This window comes from Leucoraja erinacea, chromosome 19 (genome assembly GCF_028641065.1).
Source record: "Leucoraja erinacea ecotype New England chromosome 19, Leri_hhj_1, whole genome shotgun sequence".
Lineage (NCBI taxonomy): Eukaryota > Metazoa > Chordata > Chondrichthyes > Rajiformes > Rajidae > Leucoraja > Leucoraja erinaceus.
In genome coordinates this window covers 30,041,403-30,062,507 of record NC_073395.1, presented here as the reverse complement: position 1 = coordinate 30,062,507, position 21,105 = coordinate 30,041,403, and the positions used below count along the sequence as shown (strand labels likewise).

Below are 21,105 nucleotides of genomic sequence, written 5' to 3'. Positions count from 1 at the left end.
CGCCACGGGTGGCCCTACCAAGAGCATAGCTCCAGACAGCATTGCTCTCAGGACCACACAAGCGTTTCCACCACGACAAGGTGACAATCCATGGAGAATCTTCCTTCCAATAGCATAGGCTCTCATTTTGTTCAGCAGCCTCACGTGTGGCACTTTATCAAAGGCTTTCTCCACCACGCTGTATGATTGTGTGAAGCTACAACCTCAATTCTGATCCTACAATGATCTCGAGCAGAGCCTCACAATTTCTGATCTTTTTTTTTAGAAAATGCAACTATAATTTTGTTGCTCATCTTGAATTGCTGTGACATGCAGGTCCCTTTGCAGTGACACAGGCAGGCACTGAGTGCAATGCTGTGTGCCAACACATTGAGCACTAATTCACTGGAAAATTGGGTGTGGAGGCTGGAGGTTTATAATGTGCCCGAGGCACTTGGTGAATCAAATAGATAGCTAGGGACTTGTGTGTACACTATGTGCTCATTATACTGCTCCCGTCAAATATAGACTCCATGTATGCCCAACAGATCAGTGCTTTTATAGCACAGTGACTATATATAACAGGCATGTTTTGTGAAGGGATGGGGGAGCAGCCCAGGACAGGCTTGCGGTGAGTGCCGTAGTAGGATGTATCCGCGGTGACTGCCGGAGATCCAACATACTGCGTGACTGCTAGAGGACAGTCAAGGATGCGCAGCCGAAAGAATAAAGAGGGACCTGGCATGGGGAGGGAGGGGACCCGTGGGGGGGGGGGGGGGGGGGGGGGGGGGGGGGGGGAATCACCGAGAATGAAGAGGGAGCATTAGAACTGCATCGAACATTTTGCAAATTTGACGGCTCCCTACAGCATACGTGGCGACTCTCAACATACTTTGAGTACGGTATGCCAAACAAAGAATTTCACTGTGACATGCCACATGTGATAATAAAGTATCATGCATTCATTCACTCATTCATTCATTCTCTCATTCAGGAGTATGTGCAGGGGATTGCATTATTTTTAACATTATATTTATCAAGTGTACTGTGTCAGCAAATGAATTGGAGGTGGAGCAGTGTTGATAAGTTCGTAAATCATAGGGACAGGAATAGGCTATTCGGCCCATCGAGTCCACTCCACCATTAAATCATGACAGATCTACCTTTCCTCTGTCAATCCCATGCTCTTGCCTTCACCTCGCACCCTATTCAAGAACTCGTCAATCTAAGCTTTAAAAATACCCAATGACTTGGCCTCCACAGCCATCTGGTGCAATTAATTCTGCAGATACACGACCCTCTGGCTAAAGAAATTGCCATTTTATGCTGAGACCCTTTCAACGAGTTAGTGCTAAAGTTTCAGAGCCTCAGAGAACCTAATGTTAACTCTGACCTCAAGTGCTATCTGAGTGGAGTTTGCAGCTGTGTTGTTTACTCCAGGGGCTGCAGCTCCCTTCCATATCCCAAAGATGTGCAAAGAAACTGGTGCACTCAGAGAAAACCCGGATCTCAAAGTTAATCACATATTGTAACATTGACCTGAGCAGAGAGCGAATTAGAGAGGAATTGATGGACATATGAAAGCAAATAGGTAAAGAAGTCAACTCGTCCCTTCCCACCCAAACCACCCCCTTCCTAGTTACTTTCTCTGCAAACGGAGGAGATGCAACACCTGTCCCTTTACCTCCCCCCTCGACTCCGTCCAACGACCCCAACAGTACTTTCAGGTGAGGCAGAGGTTCACTTACACCTCTTCCAACTTCATCTACTGCATCCGCTGTTCCAGGTGTGGACTCCGATATATTGGGTAGATTAAGAGCAGGCTCGGCGATCATTTCAACCTCTGAAACTAACAAATCAACATCACTGCTGTGTAGAAATGCAGGAGCAAATTACCTAACATGCTAAAAACAGAAAATAATGGAAATGCTCATTAAAGAAATTCCTCATCTCCTTTCTAACAGTACATCCTTTTATTCTGATGCCATGCCCCTTGGTCCTAGACTCTCCCACTAGTGGAAACATCCACTCTATCTAGGCCTTTCACTGTTTGGTAAGTTTCAATGTTCCCGTCATCTTTCTATATCTCAGCAAGTACAAGCCCAGTTCTGTAAAACACTCATCATATGTTAATCACCCTCAGGATCATTCTCTAAAACCCCTTCAGTTGTTCCTCTAGTTTTGTCTGGGCCTCCTTGTAATAGTACAGGAAGCCATGAGCGGAGAGGGAATGAGATGGACAACTAAAACGGCTGGCAATTGAAAGCTCAGAGTAAATCTTACATTCAGAAGCTCCACGAAATGTATTTGATTTCTCCAGTGTACAGACCCAAGGTTGAGTAGTTAATGGAGTACTCTGGTCTGGAAGAAATGCAAGTAAATCACTGCTTCACCGGCGTAGATTGTGTGGGTCAGTGGATAGTGGAAGAGGTGAAATATAGGGTTGTAAATCCTGTGGTTGCATGTGACTGGAAGAGCTGAATGGCGAATCATGAAGGTCACTACCCAACAGCAGTGTGGTCTTCACCACATGTGGTTAAAGAAGGAGTTTGTACAATAGTTTGGGCTGCTGCTGCACCTGCTCCAGCGACCCATGTTCAATCCTGAGCACCAGTACTGTCTGTGTACGCACCAAATGCACCAACATCAGCGTTTTGCAGGAAGCCAACATGACCAGCATCACCACCACAATAATGCACCACCAACTTCGATAGACTGGCCATGTCATCCACATGTCCATTACACACATCTTCCTGAACAGATCCTGTACTCTCAACTGAAGGAAGGTCGGCGAGCCCCCGGCGGGCCAAAGAAACGCATCATGGACAACACCAAGAAGAGTTTGAAGAAATTCCACATCATATCGAGTAACTGGGAGCAAGTTGCACTGAACAGGCGCTCCTGGAGGAACTCCGTGCAGGAAGGAGCTGCCCATCATGAAACGGAGCTACGCCGTGTTGCATATACAAAGCGACAGCACCGTAAGGAGAGAGAGAAGGGGGCCCGACGACTACCAACCATCCGCCAGGCTCTACTGCCCACGTTGCACTAAGGTGTGTGGATCGCAGATTGGCCTCTACAGACATCTGCGGACCCACAAGTAGACGACCCTATGGAGAGGAGAGGAGAGGACAGCCATACTCGTTTCGAGTGACCGCCGATGATGATAGTTTGTACGATCTCCCTGCAGATTTTTCTCAAATGCTTGAGTTTCCCTCCACATCCCAAAGATTAGAATGTACTTGTTGCCTGGTTTCAATGAAGTGAGTTTTATTTTATTTGGAGAGATATGCAGCACATTTTTGAAAGATTCACTGAACATTGATGGCTTTTGCAACTGCTAGTAGTTGCCTTAAGTTTATGCAGGCAATTACACATTACTGTCAAACTATCTTGAGAAAACATAGGCAAGTGCCCATTAATAAACCACCTTCCCTGGAAACCACTGATTATCACCCATTGATGGGAGATTATTAGTTTAGTTTAGAGGTACAGCACGGAGACAGGCCTTTCGGCCCACTGAGTCCCCGCCAACCAGTGATCCCCATACACTAACACTATCCTACACCTTAGGGACAATTTACAACTTCTACTGAAGCCAAATTAACCTATAAACCTGTCTATCTTTGGAGTGTGGGAGGAAACTAGATCACGTGGGGGAAAACCCATGCGGTCATGGGGAAAACATACAAATACTGTACAGACAGCACCCACAGTCAAGAACGAACCAGGGTCTCTGGCAATGTAAGGCAGCAACTATGTAATCCTCCATAGATGCTGCCTGATCCACTGAGTGCTCCCAGTGCTTTCAGCTTTTCTATCAGTTTTCCAGGATCTGCAGTTTCATTTCATTTTCATTGTGAATTCAGTTGCATATTATAATTGTTAATATCCACATAGGTTGTTAGCTATCAAATTCATATTGGGTAAAAAGTCTCCTTTGATTTTTTTACTAGCAGCAGGGTTGTGAGACTGACTTGATTTTTGTTCTTCTCCCTCTTCAATTGCCTCTGTCTTTCTACTTAAGTATAAGTAGAAGATTCCCAGGATATTTCAGCAAAAATGTTGCATTTGCTTTAATTTTCTGAAAATGTGTGCCTATTGTATTGTTAACTATTTCTTTTTATATCCACATTTGCTTCACATTTTCGATAATAATTAAAAAATTAATTTGAATTCCTGCAAGGTAAATTGGAACCATAAAGTTTTAACAATGGTCCTAGCAGAGAAAATTGACTTGCTCACTCCCTTCTGACTGTAAGGGTTCGGGCAGTCTGAACAGATTCTCAGTAAACTCACAAAATAATTATGTACTGGCAATCTTATTCAGGCATAAGAATGGCTGATGTGGGAAAGAGCAGCAACCGGATAAGTAGCTGTAACACCAAGATTGTTAAGGGTACACTGATATCAATAAATTGCAAGTAAAATGCATAAGAGATGAGCTGATATGGAAATGGGACCTCGCTATGAGGCAGTGGATTAACACACAATCATTTTCACTGTGAAGTGGGATAAAATCCAGCTTTAGAATGATGGATGGTAAGTTTCTCCTCTTCCCCTGAACGCTAATGCATTTTCATGCAGTATGTGTGAATTGTCTCAACTGACAGACCTACTGTAAGAGATGAGAATGAGGTGCTTTGTGTAATCTCACACCAGGGTCGAGGTGGCTGTGTCGCTGGTCTCCTCTTCCCTGATCTGATGACCCACGTACAGCACATCACAATGGAGAGAGAAACAGTGCAGTCATACGACATGGAAACAGGCCCATCAGCCCACTGAGTCTATACCGACAATCAAACCATTTACTTCTTTACATCAGTAAATCAATTTCATTCTTACCAAATTTCCCGAAGAAGGGTCCCGACCCAAATCGCCACTTGTCCATTCCCTCCCCAGATGCTGCCTGACCCGCTGAGTTCCTCTAGCACTTTGTGTTTTGCTCAAGAACTCATCACCTGCAGATTTTTGTGTCTCCACTAACTTCTTGCCCAACAGATTCTACCAAGTTTCATACTAGGAACTATTTACAATGGCCAAATAATTACTAACCCACATGTTCTATGAGCGCTTGTTTCTGTGGCAACCACTGGCCAAATCTGCTCTCAACGTTCTTCTTCTTCTCTTTGGTAGAAAATAAACTGGCTGCCACCATGCTTTTTGACCTTAAACATGTCATCCCCCAAGGAGTCGCAGTGTCTTACTGGAGCTTCCAATTTTCTGCTTCCATTTACCAACTCCTGAATCCATCACACTTTACACTTGCCTGTGTATAATATGCTGTGTTGTGCACATTATCATCACGTCCCTTCAGCCTAATTGGCTGGAAACAATTACAGTAGCTGGGTTCAAGCATTTCTCGAAACCTAATGAGTCATAGATTCATACAACAGAGGACCAGGCCCTTTAGCCCACCACAGTCATTCGCCCCATCATGTCAATGAAAATTGAAACATAAAAGTTGCAGTTGTTGGAAAAAAGAAGGGTCACAGACCCATGTACTTGGGTCTGTAGAAGGTCTGAAGGAGGGTTCCGACTGGAAATGTCACCCATTCCTTCCATCCACAGATGCTGCCTGTCCCATTCAGTTACTCCAGCATTTTGTGTCTATCTTCAGTGTAAACCCGCATTTGCAGTTCCTTCCTACACAAGAAATTGACTCATTGTCTGACTTTTTCAGCAACTTCTGTGTTTGTTCCAGCCATCAAGTACATGTCTGTATCACTCCCATTTACTGGTATTTGGTCTGCAGCGTTCTCCACATTGGTGATGCATGAGATAGTATTGATAATTAAACATGGTGAGAGTACCTGCCTCCACCACTTACTCAGACAGTGCATTCTAGATTTCAACCACCCTCGAGATGAAAAAGTATCTTTTAAACCTCGTGTTCATAATCCCAAACAGATTCCCTCTACAATGAGGAAATGTTTCCAACTATCTCTCCAAAACACTCGCTTATAATATTTTCTACCTCTTTTGTCCCAAGGAAAACAAACCCTCACAGCAGTATCATTCAGGTCTGCTGACAATGGGTAACCATTCATATCCTCCTCCTTTCTATCCAGACAGGGAGCCAGGTGTACGGGTATATTTTACAGGTAGGCAGATGGAACAACAATTAGTTACATTTGTCCTTTAAAACCAAAATATTGCTGTTGGTGGAATCTGAAATTAAAAAATGCTGGAAAAAATAGCAGTTTGGAGATCATCTATGGGGAGAGAAATATAATTACAATTTTAAGTTTGAATCAGTCATGGAGTTATACAGCACGTAATCATACATCAAACAGACCCTTTGGCATGTCATCCACATCAACCAGGATGCCACATCTAATCACCCAGAGAGTTGTGAATCTGTGGAATTCTCTGCCACAGAATGCAGTGGAGGCCAATTCCCTGGATGTTTTCAAGAGAGAATTAGATATAGCTCTTAGGACTAATGGAATCAAGGAATATGGGGAGAAAGCAGGAACGGGGTACTGATTTTGGATGATCAGCCATGATATTGAATGGTGGTGCAGGCTCGAAGGGCCGAATAGCCTACTCCTGCACCTATTTTCTATGTTTCAATGTTTCTAATCCTGTCCCATTTGCCCGTATTTGGCTCATATTCTTTATCCATGTATCTGTCCAAATGCCTTTCAAATGTTGCGTTTGAACCTGACTCAACCACTTCCTTTGGCAGCTTCTTCCATGTATATTGCACCATCTATGTGAAACATTGCCCTTCAGGTTCGAGACAGTGAGTTGTCCAGCAGCGAGATAGGCCCCTAAATCCAACTTGTTCACACCAACCAAGATGCCCCATCTAAGCTAGTCCCATTTTCTCCCTATCAATGTACCTGTCTAATATTCTCCCTATCAATGTTCCTCAATGTTCTCCCTAAACGCCCCTCAAATGTTGTTACTGTACCCACCTCAACTACCTCATCTTGCAGCCTGTTCCCAATACCAACCATCCTCTTTGTGTGAAAGTGTCAAATATTTTCTTCTGATTGGTGAAATATGACCTTTCTTCAGAACTGCTGTTGATGTTCAGAGAGGTTGACAAATTGGCAGTTGGATAACTATGTAGGTAGATATGTAAGATAAGTCTCCAGGTGATCAATCTCTGGGATTCTCTTCCCTGGATAGTTGTAGAACTTGGTTCATTGGGGGGTTTTAATGAGAAGGCAGTCTAATTCATTTTACCTATTCCATTGCATTTGGGATAAGTGATATGAATAAGTGATATTTTTTATCCACTTTTGAATAATACATGTATTTCTTGTGATATCTGTGAATAGAACAAACTGCATTTATTTAAAGAGAAGGTCATATTTATTTTGGCAGTTCAGGGCATTGAGGATAATAAAGTGGTGATGAGGCCTGGTATAGATCTGCCTTTATCATATTGAATGAGGGGACAGGATAAAGAGACCAAGTAGCCTACTCCGAATCCTGGTTTCCTTTGTTCTTGTTTTTAATGTTGTTGTGTAGATCGGTACATAAGCAGATTGGGTGGCACAGTGACACAGCAGTAGAGTTGCTGCCTTACTGCACTTGCAGCTCCGGAGACCTGGCTTTGGCAGGTGCTGTTTGTATGGAGTTTGTACGTTTTCCTTGTGACTACTTGTGTTTTCTCATAGATCATCAGTTTCCTTCCACACTCCAAAGACATACAGGTTTGTACATTAATTAGCTTGGTCTAAATGTAAATTGTCCCTGCTGTGTAGAATAGCGTTCATGTGTGGGGATCGCAGGTCGAAGAGGGTACGGTGGGCCGAAGAGCCTGTTTCCGTGCTGCATCTCTAATCTAAACTAAAATCTATAGATAAGTAGGTGAGCACTTAGATAAACATAGAAACATAAAAAATAGGTGCAGGAGGAGGCCATTTGGACCTTCGAACCAGCAATGTCATTCATTGTGATCATGGCTGATCACCCACAATCAGTAACCCGTGCCTGCCCTCTCCCCATACCCCTTGATTCCGCCAGCCCCAAGAGCTCTATCTAACTCTCTATTAAATTCATCTAGTAAATTGGCAACTCACAACTCTCTGGGTGCAAAAGTTTTTTGTCATAGAAACATAGAAAATAGGTGCAGGAGTAGGCCATTCGACCCATTGAGAGCTGGCACCGCCATTCAATATGATCATGGCTGATCATCCAAATCAATATCCCATACCTACCTTCTCTCCATACCCCCTGATCCCTTTAGCCACAAGGGCCACATCTAACTGCCTCTTAAATCCAGCTAATGAACTGGCCTCAACCACCTTCTGTGGCAGAGAAGTCCACAGATTCACTACTGTCTGTGTAAAAAATGTTTTTCTCATCTCGGTCCTAAAAGACTTCCCTCTTATCCTTAAACTGTGACCCCTTGTTCTGAACTTCCCCAACATTGGGAATAATCTTCCTGCATCTAGCCTGTCCAACCCCTTAAGAATTGTGTAAGTTTCTTATAGATCCCCCCTCAATCTTCTAAATTCTAGCGTGTACAAGCCGAGTTTATCCAGTCTTTCTTCAAATGAAAGTCCTGCCATCCCAGGAATCAGTCTGGTGAACTTTCTCTGTACTCCCTTGATGGCATCTCAGTTTTAAATGGTCTCCCCTTAATCTTAGACTGTGGCCCTGGTTCTGGACTCCCTCAACATTGGGAACATTTTTCCTGCATCTAGCTTGTCCAGTCCTTTTATAATTTTTAATGTTTCTATAAGATACCCTCTCATCCTTCTAAATTCCAGTGAATACAAGCCCAGTTTTGTCAATCTTTCTTCATTGATGTCCAAAGACAAATAAGTTGGCAGGTGTGAATGTATAGATAGGCCGATAGATAGGTAGATAAATAGATTGATAGCGAATGAATCATTGATGAATGATTATGGAAAATCCAAAGGAAACAATAAACTAATGCAATTCATAGATTTTAACAGCAATGAAGTTTAAACAGAGCATCCAGTGAACATATGGTTTTGAAGATTTAATATTTTATAAGTTGCAGGCAACAGCAGCCTCAAATTACTTTGTGCATTATAAATCATTCAAATGAATAATGATATCATGCAAAAAAACTAAAGGGAAACTGCATTGCAAAGTGTTCCATTTCATGCCATCAGTCCGTTTGTTCTTTGCATTCTTCCCTGTCAAAGAATTGTCTGCAGATTCAGAAAATCTTTGCTTGCTTACATCAAACTGTCAGTATCCATTCAAGCATCTCATAGATCCCTTTGCAAATTGCTAAATGAGCTATATTTATCCAAAATATTTTGCTTCTTCTCATTTGTGTCCATCAGTTTTGGCATCGACTACCATTAATATGCTACCATGAAGTAAGAACTATTCTAATTGCTCAGTTTTCAAAGCTAGTCAGGTTGTTTAATCAACCCTTGGCCACTTACCAACATTAAATGGTCTTTTTGGCAATGCCGGCACCTGTTCACCTGTTTCCCCTGCATTCAGGACAAGTTGTAGAAATAATGCATCGACTGTTCCTTGTAATATCTGTGTAGTTAAACAAAACACATAAACTACTACCCGTTTATTTTTTATCATGCTTATGATTGCAGTGCAGAAGAAATTTTCATCAGTCTATTGTTAGATGCTTGCTGAAGGATTTGCAATCTATCCTTTAAGCTGCAGTGGGTTTGAGTTGGAAAATAGCTATCGAAAGCTATTTGCTGAATTTTTTCAACACTCATCTGATCCACAACACAATGGCAAACCAATTGAGGCTGGATTTTATCCATAAAAGCACAGTCTTTGTATTCTAAATGGGTTGGAGGACCATTTATATAAAAATGATACAAAAAAATGTAAAGCATGTAACCAGATTGTGATTAAATTTAGTTTTGATTCAGATGACTTGTACATAAGTATTCCCCTGTACATGTGATTGATGACATTGGAAATGTCATTACGCTAATCAGATGAAATCAATAGTCCTTGAAATGGTAGGGATGGAATATTTATCTGTACTAATTATCAAGTTTCCCATAAGTGATTCATATGGTACACATCAGAAATTATGATGACTTATTGAAAATGTTAATTGAAATCAATGTCTTTACTTCTGTCATCTTATTAGTTCATTAGCATTTTCATCCTCTTTAACTTCATATAGCATATGTACGTTCAGTGGTGAAAAATTAATGATAGAAGATAAGTGACTGAAATGTGGCAGTTCTTAATGTATTCTGCAATTCTTTATATTTAGCCCACACCAAACCCATGTTAATTATGATACAATCACAAAATAATACTCTATACAATCAACTCTGGATGCTATATTTTCTTTCAGAAGAACTCAAGAAACAATTAGTCTTAAGGGCCCGTCCCACTTTCACGACCAAAAATTCATGACTTTTTTTACTCGTGGACATTTTTCTTCATGCTAGAAAAAATGCCCCGACCTACTTGATGCCACGAGTACCTACTGCTAGCAGCACGGCCTGCTACGACCTACCTACAACTTCCTACGACCTCGTGATGACCCTGCTGCAAGTATGAGTCATTGGCAAACTCGGCAGAGGTCGGGAATTAGGTCGTGAAAGTGTGACAGGCCCTTTAGTTCCTCCTTAGAGTAACTTAGCTGGTGTTAGCAATTATTAAATAAAGACAATTTACTTTTTCAACATCTATAACTCCTGAACAAAGAATAAGAAAGGGAAGAAAATGTAATATACATAACTGGCACATGTAGAATTTTAAAGTCATGTGTGGATTACAAATACTCTCATAATTTTCACCAACCGATATTTGTACTATCATATACTTCACATTTTATTGATACAGTGTTAATATCTATATCATAAATCTGAAGGTGTAAATGTCAGTAAATTATTAGTCAGATGTATAAAGCATGTACAATTTGTGTAGTTTCAGTATACATACAATGATTATTAGCTAATGGAATATCATGGTTATCACAATAAAAAGCATAAAATATTATTTGGTCCATAATTTTGTACAGCCGTACAAAGGAAAATTCAGTACCCATAAGGTTAATTACATTCATTGCTTTGCTAATCTAAACTTTCAACTGCTGATTAGCATTGAAATTGATTCTGAAACTCCTGATGGGGGTGAAGTGACATTAATCTTGCCTTTGTTGTTGAGAATGTATAAAATCCTACTTGTGTTGCGCAGCGATAAAAATATTGCTACTCTCACATCATTATTCTTATGTGTACCAGTTATTTGCTAATATTTAATCCTTCCCTTATTTTCAATGGTGGATCAAATCTGGGAGAAATGTTTGAATTGGAAAAAAAAAAGACATCCTCTGTTTAACATCAGTGCGAAGAGTTCTCCTTTTGGTTTCAGTTTTTTTTTTGCATCGTGATGAATTGTTCTTGTTTTTTTTTTACTAAACAGAATTGTATCATGATTACAATACAGCACACATTACAATATATCCAACCTACCAAACCCACATTCTGGCATCCAGGGAGACTAAAGCAACTGCATACAGGAATCCACATGTTTGCCTCATGACATCCGCCATTCTGACTCAAAGATATTTTGTCATTCCCTCAATATTATTGAGTCAACATATTGGATTTTCTGATGAGAATCCCTCCAAATCAAGTTCAAAGATACAGCTCATCATCATCTTCTCAAAGGCGATTAGAGATGGGCATTGGAAGCATGGCCAGCAATGTCCAGGTATGGTAATTTAATAGCAAAAATCACAATTCAGCCCAGTCAATTTGCGATCAAGCTGTATCTTTTGACCTGATTCCATATCTATTTACTCCTGCTTGTTTTAGCTGCACTGTACATATCTAACCTCTTCTCTGTGACCAAAATGGACTTGATGAATCAATGGGCCTGTTTCCACGTTGTATGACTTTGGGACTCAGTGTGAACAGATGGATCCTAGAACTTGTATAGTTAAAAAAACAAATACAAATTGAAGATAGAGATTCCTTGTTTCTTGCTACACATTAAAATAAATGTTTTATAACGTATCACAGGCTCATTGATTTGCAATTAAACATCTAGATTTGATAATAAAGTAAATCTTAGTGCAGAGAAAACACAACCTGCCAATGTTGCATATGGATAAAATTTAGTGGTTTACAGATTTGTTTTATTGCATTTCAGTGGAATATAACATAATTTCATTTTTGTAACTCTGGCTTTAAGTGTCTGTAAAAAACTACAGATGTAGGAACTTCTACTACAAATGAGATTCAAACATACCTTTGCCCGCAGTGACGATAGACACAAAATGCTGGAGTAAAACAAAGACTGATCAGCAGAACTTGCCGTCTTACTGGCTTTTGTTTTCTTCCAGCCTACCCAATATTTCTCAAGGTGACATTCAATTTACTTCAAATACTTATATTCTGGATGTAATAAATGAGCCTTTGAGTGGTTGCTGGGGATTGATATTGTCATGCAGCTTGTGTAGGGAGCAGGATAAATAAAATGGATTTTCCTGCGGAGGAATACTGTAGTTCATCATTCTCGTCGACACTTGTTATTGATCTCTTTCTATTTGTTTGTAATTTTGTTGCTGCTGATTGAGCCGTGGTTCTAAATCTTGAAATGACTTACACGCTGTTCGGAAGGTGCTTTATTGAGCAAATAAACTTCAAATGTTTCATTTGGTTTCCTGATTCATTTTGATTTATTGCAAATTAATGGCTGCTTTCTCATTTCGTCAAACATCAATTCTTTGACTCTTGCCAAACTCTTCGACACTTACCCCGTGCTCTTGTTTTCCTCACTAAAGATGGACTGCAATTACATGATGTGCAAGCCACCTGATTCTTTCTTCTGATTTTCCCCTAATGGAGATATTTCATATTATATTTATTATCTTTGGCTTTCCATACGATTAAAGCATTTCTTTTCATTCATAGGATGCAGCTATTGCTGGCAAGGATAGCATTTGATGGGTATCTACAATTACAATTGGACTTGAGGAGATATTGGTGAACTACTTTCTTGAACCACTGTTGTCTTTGTGGTAAACTTGCTTCCACAGTGCTGTTGGAGTTCCAGGAATTAAAACAGCAACAATGAAGACGTTACGATTAGATTCCAAGTCAGTCGGGGTGCACGGTGGCGCAGCAGTAGAGTTGCTGCCTTACAATGCCAGAGACCCCGAGGTTCGATCCTGACTATGGGTGCTGTCTGTATAGAGTTTGTATTGTCTCCCTATTGCCGCGTGGGTTTTCACCGGGTGCTCTGGTTTCCTCCCACATTCCAAAGACATACAGGGTTGTAGGTTAATTGGCTTTAGTAAAAATTGTCCCTAATGTGTTGGCTTACATGTTGATCACTGGGCTGCATAGACCCGGTGAGCCGAAGGGCCAGTTTCCATGCTGTACCCGAAGCCTAAAAGTATTTTAAAGTTTATTTTAGATTTTAAGTCTAAAAAGTCTAAAGATGGTATGAAACATGAATGGGAACTGGCATGTGGTGGTGTTCACGTGTGCCATTTTCCTTTATGTGCCCTATTCCTTTATGGCTGGTAGTGGTCTGGGGCATCTGGCGAGTTGCTACAGTACATTCTGGTGGATGGTACAAACTGTATCATAAGTGAAAAGGCTGAGAGTGGTGGATAAGCTGCCAATTGACATGGCTGTGGGATGGAAGATTGCAACCTTCACGTGGTCCACCCTGTTTCGACCAATGCAATCAACCCGACATGCACAAACTTGTCTACCTATAACCTACATTTAGGCTGTGCACGCCATACGCAAGAGAAAAGAAGAAGACATGGCTGTTTTATCCAGAATCATTAAAGCTTTTTTGAGTATTTTAGGAGCTGGATTCACTCAACTTTGCAAACATTGAAAAGGCTTCAGGGGATGGGTAGCAAAAGTGAGATAAGGCAAGAAGGAGATTCACTTCTTGCAGAGTAGCTGGCTACTAAGTTTTTTTGTCATTAGTCCAGTTAAGTTCTGGTCAATGATGAGGGATTCACTGGCAGTAATGAGAGGTAGCTAGACCCCTTGTTGAAGAATGTCATTGTCAGACACTTGCAAGGCAATAAGCAAGAACGTTGCGTTGCATTATCTATCTGTGCAGTAAATACCCCAGAGCGGTGTGGCAAGTTATGTTCAGTTCTGCAGATGAAGCCTATAGCACAGAAACTGCAATGAAAATGGTCCCCAGAGACTTTGCTGTATCCAGTACTCTCAGATGCTTCTGAGACTGACTTTTATGATGGTACGAATCTTGGAGGAAGTAAAATGAATCCTCCACTCAATCCTCCTGATAAGGAGCCCAGATCGCATTGTATCACATGGTGAGCAGGAGATCCCAGGATTTCTCCTCATATTAGTTCTGCCACTCCCTCATGCTTTCTGCTCGATGTGCTCAGGGACCTCGGATATAACGGAGATGTTGAACTCTGCTGCGCATCTGAACAGTTGTGCCTCTCGGATCTTGATTGTTCTTCCTGCTGAAACTTAACGGTTCATTTCCATTTCTTATCTTGGCTGGATTCACACCATCTGAGATTTCCAACGTTCCACCTGAGCTGTTCCCCTGTATGCCTTGCCTTCATTTTAAACAGGTGGCAACATGGAATGTACCATGGGATAAAGATTCACACCGAAAATGGTAACCAACGCTTCATATCAGATGCTGACTAGTGTCTATTCAACACATTCTGCTTGACTGCTGTGACTGTTCCAGCATCAGAAACATTCGCTTTTTTCTCGCATTGCTTTTTTCATTATTCCCCAAATGTTATAAAGAATTCAATTTATTCTGAGAGTTTACGCAGCTGTGTGTTTCTAATGCTTCATCCTGCTGTTTGTCACAATATCTGTTTTTTTTTTTAATGGTTTTGTGTAAGCCACTTTGTTATTCAATATGTTTTTCTTGATCCTAGAAAATGCTTCTTGATAAGCCATTCTTTTCAAAACTATTGCTGGAAGAATATATCAAGTGAATACTTATGATTTTTAACATTCCAGTTTTATAAATAAGCCCAGAGACAATCATTAATGAGCAGATTGCGAGTAAGCCGGGAGGTGATTTAAAAGTTATTGGAAAACAGGCAAAAATCATAGAAATTATATTAGAAAGAATATTACGATGATTAGATCTATGCTTCAACTTGTTATATTTGAACATCTCTCCCAAGGGCGACAGGAAACCACTGGGGTGTTACTAGACTCTAAGCATTCGCCATTTAGTCCATTGTGATACATAAATGCAGAGACTTGCACTGACAAAGCATCTTCTATAGCCTCAGGATATTTCAAAGTGTTTTATAACCAAAGATTACTTCTGAATTGCAGGAGCTGAGGTAACAATATCAAGCAAGGAGGAGATAAATTACCAGTTAAACATTAAGCTTGATGAACAATGGGACTTTGTATGCCTTTTTGTTTTAAACTATGACAATACCGCTTTCCTGTGCATGTCTTGCTCAAAAATGTGGAATATCTTGATTTACTGTTGGGAAGGCAACATGATTCTGAAAGAAAATCTTTGTCCTTATTTTAGCTGTTCACGCCCAGTTTTCCCACACAAACAAAAGGAATTAAAGTCCAGACTGTTGCGAAATGGACTGAGGAAAGGGTCATTGGCATGGAATATTAAGCCTATTTGTCACCCTTTCCCCACAGATGCTGAATGGTCCGATGAGTATTTCCAGCATTTCCCGCATAGAGCAATAGAGGAAGAGGAAAATAGGGCAGAAAGGGAAGGGAAGAAGAAAAATAAAAAGTGAAAAGGATAGGGAAAGCAAGAAGTAAAATAAAATAAAAAAGTAGAAGCGAGATTAATTGAGGGTGAAACCTTCTAAACATCTGGGAATGTTAAACCTAAACACTTTGTGCTTTAATGTGTGTAATATTTACAATGATGAAATATTCATCTAAATAGACATAAATGGATATGATGTAATTATAATTGGTATGTCTGCAGATAGGAACTGAATATTCAGGGGTATTCAATGTTAGGGAATATGGGCATAAAATAAACTGAAAATAGATACAAAAAGCTGGGTTAACTCAGTGGGTCAGACAGCTTCGTTGAAAAAAGGGAATAGTGATGTTTCTGGTTGAGAATCGTCTTCAAGGAGAAGTCTGAAGAAATGAAGACTGAAGTAGTCTGAAGAAGTGTCTTGACCCGAAACGTCACCTATTCCCTTTCTCCAGAGATGCTGTCTGACCCGTTGAGTTACTCCAGCTTTTTGTGTCTATCTTCGGTTTAAATCAGCATCTGCAGTTCCTTCCTATACATAAAAGGAGCTGAAGTGGGGTGCATGGAAGATAGAGCAGCACAGCACAGGAGCAGGCACTACAGCCCACAATAACCTTGCTGACTATAATAGCAAGATAAACTAATCTCCTCTACCTGCATGTGATCTATATCCCACCTTTCCCTGCATATCCATGTGCCTATCTAAAAGCCTTGTAAAGGCCACTATTGTATCTGCCTCCCCCATCACCCTTAGCAGCATGTTTCAGGCATCCATCACACTCAAACACCTCTCACCTCAAAGCTGTGCCCTCTAGTCTTTGACATTTCCACCCGGGGAAAGTGTTTCTGACTATCTACTCTATCTATATTTCCCATAATTGAAAATATATTTTACCAGATCTCCCCTCAGTACCCGATGTTTCACACAAAGTAATCTATGTTTGTCTAAACTTTCCTTATGACTAATACTCTGTTGACCAGGCAGCATTCTGATAAACATTTTCCAAAGCCTTCCCCATCCTTCCTGTAATGGATGCCCACAACTGCACATAATACTCTAAATATGGACTAACACAATCCTATAAAGCTGCAACGTGACTCCCTGATTCTTATACTCATGATAGCTCTGCCAGTTTAGCATATTACCAAAGGAGGAACAAAGTAATAATTGAGAAGTGGAAACAAAGCTTGATAATGAGCTTACAGGGAATATACAAACTAACTGTTAAAACATCCATAGGTATGTCAAGAGAAAAATATCATTTAAGATCGGTTAGGCTCCTTAGATTTAGAGAAATTAACATTTTTAATGGAGACTTTTGGTCAAGACCATACATCAAGTGGGCCGGTGGCACAGCGATGGATCTACTGCCTTACAGAGCCAGGTTTGATCCTGACTATGGGTGCTTGTCTGTTTGTATGTTCTCCCCGTGACCTGCGTGGGTTTTCTCCAAGATCTCCAAAGATGTACAAGTCTGTAGGTTAATTGGCTTGGTATAATTGTATAAACATAAAATTGTCCCTGGTTTGTTCAGAGTAGTGTTAATGTGCAGAGATCGGCAGAAGCAAATAATTTCCCAGTCATGTAAGGGAATCCAAAGCCACGTGTGGAGGAGGGACTGAACAAAATCAATGTTAGTAGTACAGTGGTGTTAGGGAAATTGACTGGACTAAAGGCCAATGAATCCTCAGGGTCCAGTAGTCTACATTCCAGAGTTATTAAGGAAATGGCCTTAGAAATAGTGGACAATTGGTTGATCATTTTCAACACTCGTTAGACTCTGGATCAGTACCTATTTATTGGAGGATGGCTAAGGTAAACCACATTATTTAAAACAAAAGGATCGAGATAACAGGGAATTATAACCTGACATTGAAAATGTTCAGTCGATAATCAACGTTGTAATAGCAAAGCATTAAAAAAAACAGTGACAGGATCAGTTAAAGTCAAGGTAGATTTATGAAAGAGAAACCATGAAATATTTTAGAAAACTGAGGATGAAATTCATACAGTGAATTAGGGAGAAGTAGTGCATGCAGTGTATTTGATATCAGAGATAGCTTTGATAAAGTCTAACATAAGCATTTGGTCAGCAAAATTTAAAGTATAATATATTTTAGGTAAAGTACTGCCATATATATTGAACAAGGTGATAGGCAGGAAATAAAAGAGATTAAATAATCATGTGCTTTTCTGAATGACAAGCAGTGACGAGTGGGGTACATTTGATTTCATGCTTCGATCCCAGATATTTACAATAATCATTTTGATGAGGCCATTAAATGTTTACAGATGACACAAAGCAGGTTTAGATTTAGGCTTATTATTGTCACGTGTATTTAGGTATAGCAAAAATCTTTGTTTTGCCTAACATGCAATTAGATCAGATAATGCTGTACATAAATAAAATCGTCAAACTCAAGTACAATACATAGAGCAAATGGAAAGATACGAGTACAGAATACAATTCTTAGCATTATAGTATGTCAGTTCCATAGACAAAGTCCAATGTCCACAATGGGGTGGAAGTGAATTGAGCAGGACTCTAGCATTTGGAAGGACCATTCAGAAGTCTGATAACAGAGGGGATGAAGCTGTTCCTGATTATGTGGTGAATGCCTTCAAGTCTTCTGTACCATCTGCCTGAGGGGAATAGGGAGAAGAAGGAATGACAGGGGTGGGTCAAGTCATTGATTATGTTGGGTGTGTTTCTGAGGCATTGCGAAGTGTAGATAGAGTCAATGGTGGGAAGTCCAGTCTGCGTGATCGTCAATGGTGGGAAGTTCGGTCTGGGTAGGAGTATGTACTGTGAGAAGGATGCTCATATATATAACATATAAATTAGGTGCAGGAGTAGGCCATTCGGCCCTTCGAGCCTGCACCGCCATTCAATATGATCATGGCTGATCATCCAACTCAGTATCCCGTACCTGCCTTCTCTCCATACCCTCTGATCCCCTTAGCCACAAGGGCCACATCTAACTCCCTCTTAAATATAGCCAATGAACTGGCCTCAACTACCCTCTGTGGCAGAGAGTTCCAGAGATTCACCACTCTCTGTGTGAAAAAAGTTCTTCACATCTCGGTTTTAAAGGATTTCCCCCTTATCCTTAAGCTGTGACCCCTTGTCCTGGACTTCCCCAACATTGGGAACAATCTTCCTGCATCTAGCCTGTCCAACCCCTTAAGAATGTTTTAAGTTTCTATAAGATCCCCTCTCAATCTCCTAAATTCTAGAGAGTATAAACCAAGTCTATCCAGTCTTTCTTCATAAGACAGTCCTGACATCCCAGGAATCAGTCTGGTGAACCTTCTCTGCACTCCCTCTATGGCAATAATGTCCTTCCTCAGAATTGGAGACCAAAACTGTACGCAATACTCCAGGTGTGGAGTCATAAACTCCTCTCTAACCAGCAACGCTACCCCACCTCCAGTTCCTTTCTCTCTATCCCTCCTGAATATTGAATATCCCTGGATGTTCAGCTCCCAGCCTTGGTCACCCTGGAGCCATGTCTCCGTGATCCCAACTATATCATAATCATTAATGGCTATCTGCACGTTCAATTCATCCACCTTATTACGAATACTCCTTGCATTGAGACACAAAGCCTTCAGGCTTGTTTTTACAACTCTCTTACCCCTTATACAATTATGTTGAAAAGTGGCCCTTTTTGATTTTTGCCCTGGTTTTGTCTGCCTGCCACTTTTACTTTTCACCTTGCTACCTATTGCTTCTACCCTCATCTCGATAAGACCGCTCTACATCTTCCTACTCCCCAATGGAATAGTCATAGCCTGCCAAACCTGTCAATGAAGTAAGAGCAGGCTGAAACAGTGGCTTTGACTATTCAGTCCTGCTTGTAGATCTGTGGAAGGAAGATCTCCCAAGGAAATGAGGTCAGCGGGGGAAACAACAGCCTGACACTTGGTGATGCCATTGTAGTCTAAAGTGAGATACAAGGATATGCCTGAGAACTGCTATTTGTGTTCTGCAAGCCAAAGATTAGTTCACCAGATCACAACATCTCCAACCTTGTTGTCAAACGTGGTGAACCGAGTGCCTCAATTTCAGAGAGTAAATTCACAAGAGTGAGGGAAGTGGAATGTTTAAGATGGTCAATGACAATTCAAGCTATTAATGAATAGAACTATAGAGGATAAAAGTCAGAGGGATTGTGCAGACAGATAATGATTACTGGAGATGGAACAAAGGGTCTGCAATGGGGAAATAAAAACTCCTGACCAAGGAAATGGGTGTGGAGAAAGAAGTTCAATGTCTCATCGCAATTCATCAAGTGAGGGATTAAGCAGAGATCTGGTAGTTAGGGAACAGAGGGGTGAAGAGCAAAAGAGATGTGGAACATGCGCTGGAGATGAAACTAGGGGGAAGAGATAGGGTCGGGAGAAAGTGAACAGATAGGTAAGTTTGTGTGGGTGTTGGAATCCAAGAGCAGATGAGTTGTGAAATCTTTCTCATTGGAAGGAAGGAGAAAGGTCGCCTATTGCTGCACGAAATGCAGTGAATTATAATGTAAATAGTAGATTACAATGGCATTGAGATAGAATTATCAATGTTACAAGTGTGCATGCGCTGTGAAGTATGGATCTTAGGATGTGATGAGAACATTGCCGCAAGAAACACTGGTTAGTTTGAACAGATCCATGAAAGGGAGGGTGATACAAGGTAATAAAGTAAAGGTATATGTGGGAGTATGTGGACATATGGTGTTCAATTGACTATCCACAGGAAAGACAGCCAACTCAAGGAGAGAACATTTCAGTGATAATTTATAGAAAAAGCGGTTGATGGAACTAAAAACACAGATTGGAAGGAAAGGGTTCCAAATTAAATTTGGTAATAGAATGCTGGCGATGATAATGGTGGGTACACAAAAAAGCTGGAGAAACTCAGCGGGTGCAGCAGCATCAATGGAGCGAAGGAAAAAGGCAACGTTTCAGGCCAAAAATGGTGTGTTGTTTTTGTGACTGGAAGACTGGAAGTGATGTGTCATAGGGATTAGTGCTGGGACCCTCACCATTTGTTACAAATGTACAATTTGGATATGAACATAGGAAGTATGATTAGCAAGTTTGCAGAAGAAACAAAATCTTGTTCATAATGAGAGGCATAGGCTACAAAATTATACTGATCAGTTGGTGGATAAGGTGGTGATGAAAGCATATAGAATACATGCTTTCATTAGCCAAGGCGTAAAAGAGCAGAGGGAATGTGTGCAACTTAAGTTTCGGGTCAGGTCAGTCTGAAGAAGCGTCACGACCCAAAATGTCACCTATCCATGTTCTCCAGAGATGATGCCCGACCTGCTGTTACTTTGGCTTTTTTTTTTATTTTTTTTTTTTGTAAAGCAGCATCTGCAATTCCTTGTTTCTACAACTTTATAAAACATTGGTTAGGCCACTGTCAGAATACTGGGTTGCAGTTCTGGTTGTCTTACATTGGG

At 40.8% G+C, this 21,105-nt stretch overlaps 1 protein-coding gene across 1 annotated transcript in view; it reads right to left on the bottom strand.

Moving 5' to 3' along the window:
* Positions 1-21,105, bottom strand: part of mgat4c (mgat4 family member C) — a 391,936-nt gene that overhangs the window by 164,500 nt on the left and 206,331 nt on the right. The window contains exon 2 of the mRNA XM_055650748.1: positions 9,366-9,468. The gene's annotated coding sequence lies outside the window, so the exon portion shown is untranslated. The remainder of the gene's footprint in view (positions 1-9,365; positions 9,469-21,105) is intronic.